We start from the raw sequence: 8836 nt of genomic DNA on the forward strand, positions 1-8836 counted from the left end.
CACCTTAGGTGACAGATAATAATACAAGACTGTCAGTAAATAGTTTATTTCTTTTTATTTATTGCAACAGACTGGGTCACTTGTGGGTGTCAGTATATCTGATGCTTAATGTACAGTCGAAAGGGGGGCTGGGTAATTTTACCCAGCCCCCCTCTTACCGCACAATCTATTATCATTGGGTATTTTTTCTTTATACTCAAATTCTAGACAATTCCACACTAAAACTACTACTTCTAATAGAATAGGTCCACATAATTTAGATGTTATTAGTGTATTAGTAGGTTGTCTTCTCGGTGACGCGTATGCGATCAAAAGTAAATCAAAAATAGTAGGTACAAGTTTTCGTTTTAAACAAAGTGGTCGTCATAAAGACTATTTGTTTTTCTTATATGATTTCTTTTATACTAGAGGTTATTGTACGAATTCCGGACCTAGAGAGTACAAAACAATCCTTATAAATGCTGCAAATGTAAAGAAAACATATTACGGTTATGAGTTCGATCTTTTTACATTTAGTAGTTTAAATTGACTTTATAACTTGTTCTATCTTAATGGGCAAAAAATAATTTCACCTGAAATTATTAATTATTTAACACCTATGTCCCTTGCTTTCCTTATAATGGATGACGGGGGTTGAGTTTCAGGGTCTAAAAGTGTTAGAATCTCTACTAATAATTTTACTTTACAAGAAGTTGAATTATTAAGAGATATCTTTAAAACCAAGTTTGATTTAGATTGTACAATTCAGTTACTTTCCAAAGCAGGAGGTAATACCCCTAAGGACAAGTACTCTATTTACATAAAAGTTTCTTCTTTGCCTAAATTAAGAGAATTGGTTTTACCTTATATGATACCTAGTATGAAATATAAATTAGGTTTATAATATTTATTATTTGCAGTATTGTTATATAAGACGTTAATTTGTATCTCGTTTTACTTTTAAGTTATACTATCACCTTTAACTTAATTAAATTTCCGGTTGCATCAATGATATTGAAGTTACCAATACCCTGATTTCTTAAATACAGATGAAGAATTCATAGAATTTGATTCATACTTAGTACCAGAATCTGACTTAGAAGACGGTGCTTTAAGAATGCTAGAGGTAGATAACAGAGTAATCGTTCCAGAATTAACTCATGTTAGATTTATTATTACAGCTGCTGATGTTATCCATAGTTTCGCTGTACCTGCACTTGGAATTAAGTGTGACGCATATCCAGGTCGTCTAAATCAAGTATCTGTTCTTGTTAATAGAGAAGGAACATTCTACGGACAATGCTCCGAAATCTGTGGTATATTACATAGTTCTATGCCAATTGTTGTAGAGTCAGTGTCTCTAGAAAAATTCTTAACTTGATTAAATGAACAATAAGTAGCTAATTTGCTTTCTTTATCCTTATATTAATTTTTTTACTAAAAAATTAATATATAAAAAATATTAATATATATAAAAGATATATACATATAAAAAAAAAGGGTATATACATATAAAACATTTTATGTGCATATGTATAAAAATAACACGTTGTACAAAAATGTACAACTTTTGTGTAAAGATATTTTTTGTAATTTGTAATAGTAATGGTGTATATATTTTTTTATATATGCCATATTAAAAATAATTTAGATAAGTAGTTTATAACTAGCTTGCGAGTACCACCGCTTAGATACTTTAGGGTAAGGTGATAGTTATAAATGAGGGCTGGAGCCGTTTGGGGGTCTAACATTATAAAGATTTGAAGATATAAATACATCAATGACTTTGTTCTTTTTTTTCTTTATTTATGAATATAATAAAGAAAGAGCAGGTGTAGTCATTTGATCGTAGTCCCTGCCGCCTAATATTTTTTTTCGTTATGAATTTATCATAGATAAATTATAGAAAAAAAATATAATGCGCTATATTTTTTTTTTATTTATGTTATTATATTTATTTTATATTTGTTAAATAAAAAAGAAAATAAGGGGCCTTATTTTTTTTTTTGTACATGTAAATGTACAAAAAAAAATTAGGGGACTCCGCTTTGGAGCCCCGTAGGTGGTTTAACAATATACTTGCGGTTGTTAATTACCAGTGAGGTATGACAGGTTGTGATTAATTAATTTAGATATTATTATTAATCAGTTTGGTTTTTTTTATGTTAGGTTAAATCTTAGTTATTAATGTATAAGATTTAGGGCAAAAGTAAGGGTTGAATCTGAGTGTTTAATGTGATAAGTATTTGTTAAAACTATAAAGTGTTAGTTTTCTCTTTGTTATAGCAAGTAATAAAGATGTTGATTCCTCCTACTATTAATACGGAATGCTTATCCCCTTTAACACACACTCTTTCTGTCATAATCACTTTTTATATTTTTATCCAACCCCCCCCTCTCTCTCTTTCGAGAGAGAGAGGGGGTGTGATCCCAGTCGTCTCACTTATATTTTTTTTTGTTATTTTATAAAATAACAAAAAAAAAATATTAGCCCGGGATTCTTTTGAGTATTTGTTTTATTTGTTTCGTTTTGGTATATAAGCTGTGGGATGTCAATAGTTAATATAAAAGCTATAACTCTTTCGTTTTAATATTTCATAGCGTGGTATTGATAAATTTAATTGTTATATTGGTGAGCCTCTTAATTGTTATGTCTTCTAAATAATACATAAAAGACTTCTTTAACAACTAAGACCTGTTTATGCGATAGTAGCCTAATTAGCAAGGAGGAGTTGATGTTACTATATTACGGATCCACGCTACGTTCTATGGGTTCAGAATAATATATATGAAATAAAGGTTCCCTTTGTGTTTGAAGTAATATAGTAGTGTTACTATCTAACGCCACAAATAAGAGACCTGTGGAAGATGGAGGAAGCAGATTAAGGGGGTCCTAGAGGGTGGTAACCTCTATTTATGCAAAATAACAAAGTAACTTTTAAATTTTTAAGTTGCGATCTATATAGCCCTAGTAAAGCTACATAGGTGGTGAGGTATATTAATACTTTGCTAAAATTAGACTAAAAGAACGTCCCAAATAAAAAATTATAAATAAATCATGAAAACTTTATATTTGAAAACATCTACAACGCTAGCACCGCGTCTAAACACTGCAAAACTTTATAAATTTATAAAAAACATACATGCTACTAATGTTCAGTATATACATACATATAATAGATTAACTTATGCACCTTCTACACTTAGTATACAATATCTAATGAAAAAGGGATTGTCTTTTAAGGAGGCTACATTAGTTAATACAATTGTTATGAATAAGAGCTTTTCTACTAATGGTAACTCTTATTCTGAAGATATGGAAAGTATTACGACAGAAGAATCTCTTTGAGAAAAACCAGGTAAAATTTTAACAAAGATGGAGCAGAAGTGTAGACATCTGTATAATAATTTACCAGGTAATTATGTACTTAAACGTCACGATTCTTTTGTTACTCTCATAATTAGTTTACCAGATACTGACGTAATACATATTTTATATGATTTGAAATCAGAGAAGGATATACAAAATATCTTTAGTATACCAGATAATTTTTATGTTCCAGGTATATACTGTTTCCTTAGTAAGGACAAAACATTATTTTATATAGGTTCTTCCCGCCCCTAGGGGGGGGAGGGGTTCCCCCTTACCCCCATACGGGGGTTAGGGAGGAACCCACGCCCCCTAATTTTTTTTTGTCAACCTACTTTTTTTATTATATGTATTCTTTTATTTTATACTTGTTAAATAAAAAGTACAAAAAAAAATAAGGGGGGCTAGGTTCTTCTGTACATATGAAAAGAAGATATAATCGACATATCTTTAATATAAAAGACGACAACGTTAGAAATTCTATGGCGAGCCCTAAGTTTTACAACTATGTAAGAAAATATGGGATGGATTACTTAGATTTTGGCTGTTTATTGGTTACTAAAGACTACCTTGTGTTACACGGAGGGTTTGATTTATCACCAGAAGAGTCTGCTCTTCTAAAATTGTTAACTCAGTGGGATCTTCTTCTTACTGAACAGTTCTTTTTAGATACTTACAAGCCTCTTTTAAATACAGCCACTTATGTAGGAACTAGCCACCTTATTTTTTGTACTTTTTATTTAACAAGTATAAAATAAAAGAATACATATAATAAAAAAAAGTAGGTTGACAAAAAAAATTAGGGGGCGTGGTTCCCTCCCCCCTCCTGAAGGGGGGAAGGAACTAAAGAGTCTATTCAATTATCTGAGGAAATTCGTAAAAAAATGAGTGAATCTCATTTAGGTGTTGTAAAAGGCTCCTATTTCTAGGGATAAATGAGAGGTAATTAAAGCCAAATATAGAGAGTCTTGAGAAAAGGATTATTTGGAAAGAAGAAATGCTGTTAGTGTTTTACATGGTAAGTCTGTAGTGATAGAAGATTATAATAAGAAAGTTATATAAATATTATCTTCTCACTTAAAAGCAGCAGAATATTTAGGTGTACATCTAAATAAAATTAGACGTCATCAGGATTCAGGCAAAGTACTTGACAGTAAATTAGGTCCTGTATATATAAAAGGTGGTGTGGAATCTAGTAATAAATCTCGTTCTATTAAAGTAAGAGTATATGATTCTAACAAGAATCTTTTAGATGTATGTAGCAGCTTAAGAGCTGTTTCAAATAAATATGATATCTCTGTTTCTTCTATACGTTTATATTACTTAGACAAAGATAGATTCTGTAAAAATAAATACTATTTTGAGACAGAATCTCATAAATAGTAGGTTTTTAGCTTTTTTATTGATAACTTTATTAGCCTTATATTTTAGTGGTTTGTCTTTATTATAGTGGAATCTTACACAGTTCTATGCCTATTGTGGTAGAATCAGTATCTCTTAGTTAGGAGAAATTCTTAATTTGATTAAACGAACAATAAGCTTTTTAATTTTCCTTAGTCAATCCTTTATTAATTCTTGTATTAATTTACTAGCCCCCCCCCCCTTATTTTTTGTACTTTTTATTTAACAAGTATAAAATAAAAGAATACATATAATAAAAAAAGTAGGTTGACAAAAAAAAAAATTTAGGCCGCTACTAACATTTAGAAAGGCTCTGAAAAATACATTTTTCTCAATGGAGAGCCTTTATAAATGTAAGGCCCCCCCCCCTTACCCCCATACGGGGGTTAGGGAGCCTTGCCCCCTCTTTATTTATAAATGTAGGGGGCTAGCCCCTAAATATTAATACATATAAAAAAAATTAATACTTATAAAAAAAATTACAGATAAAGTATTTTCATAAAAAAAGGTATGTTAATTTGTTTAACAAATTATATGTTATTTATATTAGTAACGGTGTAGATGGTTTTACATCTACCACCGTTATGACAAGATTAAGTAACCATAACATTCATGAATGGTTAATATCTTAGTGTCACTTAGTATATCCTTTATCTCCAACCTTATTTATGTACTTGTCTCCGATTTTTATTATTTTTTGTGATTCTGTTTTCAGAAAAATTACAAGCGTAATTTATTCTGAAATTACAACACTCTTACTTGTCGTGTTATTAGTAAGTTGATCTAGCCCCCTCTTCTTACTTTTTTTATTAATTTATAAAATAAATTAATAAAAAAAGTTAGGGCCTTGCCCCTCGGAGTTGGGGGCCAGCCCCAACCCCAACCCCTAACCCCCCGTATGGGGGTAAGGGGCTAGCCTTGATAATATATTACATATAGCAAATTCTATCCTTTTTAGAGAGAATGAATCTTTAGTCTATTTAGCTAACCTTATCTTACCAACATGGAAGTCAAGAGTAGGTGGCTTTTTTGATAAAAAAGTCATCGAAGGGTATCCTTTATCGATATCCCTTATGTTTTCAACTTGGACAATAAATTCTAAGTCTAAAGGTATTAGAAATTATGTTACTAATTCTTTTTTAACTAATATGAGTCAGTCAATAATAACTAAATATAATGATTTACCTGCCAATTCTTTACTTAGACATCCTAATTCTTTTGTAGCTAATAGATTGAAAATGTCTTTCACAAACGTAGTAAAAACATTATACGGATTAAATAAAAATAACATTAAAAACGTTTTCCATATTCCTGATAAATTCGATGTTCCTGGTATATATTGTTTTTTAAGTAAAGATGGTTCATCATTTTACATAGGATCATCAGTTAACATGAAAAATAGATATAACCGTCATATGTCTAACTTAAAACATATAGATAAAATAAATTCTCTTGCTAACCCTAAGTTTTACAATTACGTTAGAAAATACGGTATGGATGCATTAGACTTTGGTTGTTTACTAGTAACGAAAAACTATCTTGTTATGTATAGTGGGTTTGACCTTACACCTGCAGAAATTTCTCTGTTAAATTCTTTAACACAATGAGATCTTCTAATAACTGAACAGTACTTTCTAGACCTTTATGGTATTTCTCTTAATGTTGCTACTTATGTTGGTACAAGAGAGTCTTCTATATTATCAGATGAAACACGTAAAAAAATGAGTGTTGCCCATATGAATTTAGAAACTACTCTTTCTAAAGACAAATGAGAAGCTATAAGAACTAAAGCTAAATAAACTTGAGGTAACGATCCCTTAGATTCTGCTAGACGTAAAGCAATTAGTGTAGCTCACGGTAGATCTGTTATTGTAAAAGATTCAGACCATAATATTATTGCTGATTTCACTTCTCAACTAAAAGCTGCGGAGTACTTAGGAATTAGTAGAAATAGAAATGGTCGTTACTTAAATACTGGTACATTACTAGACAGTAAAGTAGGATCTGTTTATATAACAGATAAAGGTCAAGTTAAAACTCGTTCAATTGAAATACAAGTATTAGATGTAGATATAAATATCTTAGATACATGTAGTAGTGTTAGAGCTACAGCCGCTAAATATAGTATCGCTGTTAGTTCCCTTAGTGCAACTTACTTAAATAAAGATAAATTGTATAAAAACAAATACTACTTTGTATCAGACTCTAATACTAGTTAAAGTTACTTTTTTATAAGCTTCTCGTTAATTTCTGTTGGTTCCATTTTTCGTTAAATATTTTGCTTCTCCAAGTTAGTTCCATTGATTTATTCTCGTTATTTTCATTGTTTCTATTTGTTATTCCATTCTTTATCTTTGTTATTCCATTGCTTCTCATGGATTTTAGTTTCGTTACTTTCCTAATTATCTCTTTTCATTTTTCCTGTTAAAAATTTGCTGGGACCACGCCCCCCCCGATATAAAAAGGAGGGGGGGATAGATATGTGGTATATTACATAGCTCTATGCCTATAGTTGTATAATCTGTATCTCTTAGTTAAGAAAATTTCTTAACTTGATTAAATGAACAGTAGTTTTTTTTACAAAATCATTTATATATAAAAAAAATATATCTCTTCTTCCTTTGCATTAATGCAGAATCTTTCTATTAATGCAGAGATATAGATTTACTTGCTCCCCCTGGTTAAAGACCCGGGTTGCTAGTTGCTAATAAAAAGAATTATTACCTATCATGTAACAAAAAAATCTTTTTTTTATTATAATTAATAGGTAATAGTTAATTTTGTTTTTCTTTTGGAGAACTCAAAATATTTTTTGTTCTCCAAAAGAAAAAATAAAAAAACATAATTCGGAGCCTCCTTTTAAGCCAGCCGGAATAAGAATCTTGCAGGCCCCCATTAAGAAAAAACTCTTATTAGCTTAATGGTAAAGCAGGATACTTCTAATATCTAGATCCAAGTTCGAGTCTTGGATAAGAATATTATATATTTTTAATTTAATATAAAGATTATAAGTTATACCGTATTTATTATTTTATGGATAATAGATTAATTTTTATATTTTATAGTTGTGAGCGAATACAATGTATTCAAATTAATACATTCATTTATAAGTCTATATATAAAAAACCTTTATATTTAAAGTATAAAACATTATGTGTAGTTTTTCTATTTTTTTTTGCCTTCTTTTAAGCCTAGGTCTAGTGTTTCAGATGGTGTCCAGGATAAGGAACTAAGTGATCAGTCAAGTATGAGAAAATCTTCGATTTCTCTCTGAACAGAATGGTGCTTTTTAGGTGGATTTTTTTTAACCCTTCCCTTCCCTTCCCTTCCCTTCCCTTTTTAGGGGCCCTTTAAACCAGCTACTTTTGTTAGTCAACCCTTACAAAGTGGTTTTAAGAGCTACTGGTTTGTTCTTTATTTTTCTGCTGTTACCATAAAAATACAATGCGACTTTAGAGTCTATTACAGCTCTAGCTGAATATAACTTCTCTTCATTATTACCCAATTGGGGTTCTTATTCTAGTATTGATATTCCTACTGTGAATAATCCTGATTTTAAAATTATTAAGAGATTAATAGAGTCAGGGTTAAATTCCGCAGGATTTAGTCTACATCACTGACCTAGTACCCCGATTCATTTGAAAATGATAATTTTCAAATGTAAATTTCATATATGAAATTAGGGGTCCTCCCCCCCCAGCCCCCTAAAGAGGCGTGATTATTTAAAAATATTATTTTTAAATAATTTCCTTCACCTAAGAGGGGGGGGTAAGAGGTGTAGTGTACCACCCGTCAGGGTAGTTTAAGTATTATAGCTCTTTATTTCAAGATAGTTCTAGCTTACAAGTGCTTAATTTTACCTCCTTTGGTTTATTTCATATGTTTTGCAATCTCTCAAAGCATATATTGATAAATTGGAAAAATTTATAGATAGTCTTTATGATTTCTTTATTAAATATTTTAAAGAGTTGGTATATAAAGTTAATTTAAGAAAAAAAAGTAAAAAATATAAACTCTTTATTAAAGAAAGAGTTAAACTACTTTTTAAAGGTAATTTGCCTAATTTTTTTGCTTAAACGAACACAA

The 8836-nt window shown here is 30.1% G+C and overlaps 1 non-coding gene across 1 annotated transcript; it reads left to right on the plus strand.

The window, feature by feature from the left end:
* The first annotated feature begins 7656 nt into the window (after positions 1-7656).
* On the plus strand, positions 7657-7727 carry SLS55_010648. Its single transcript has one exon. It is a non-coding gene; the product is annotated as a tRNA-Arg (tRNA).
* Positions 7728-8836: the final 1109 nt, after the last annotated feature.

This window comes from Diplodia seriata (genome assembly GCF_021436955.1).
Source record: "Diplodia seriata strain FDS-637 chromosome Unknown scaffold_14, whole genome shotgun sequence".
NCBI lineage: Eukaryota > Fungi > Ascomycota > Dothideomycetes > Botryosphaeriales > Botryosphaeriaceae > Diplodia > Diplodia seriata.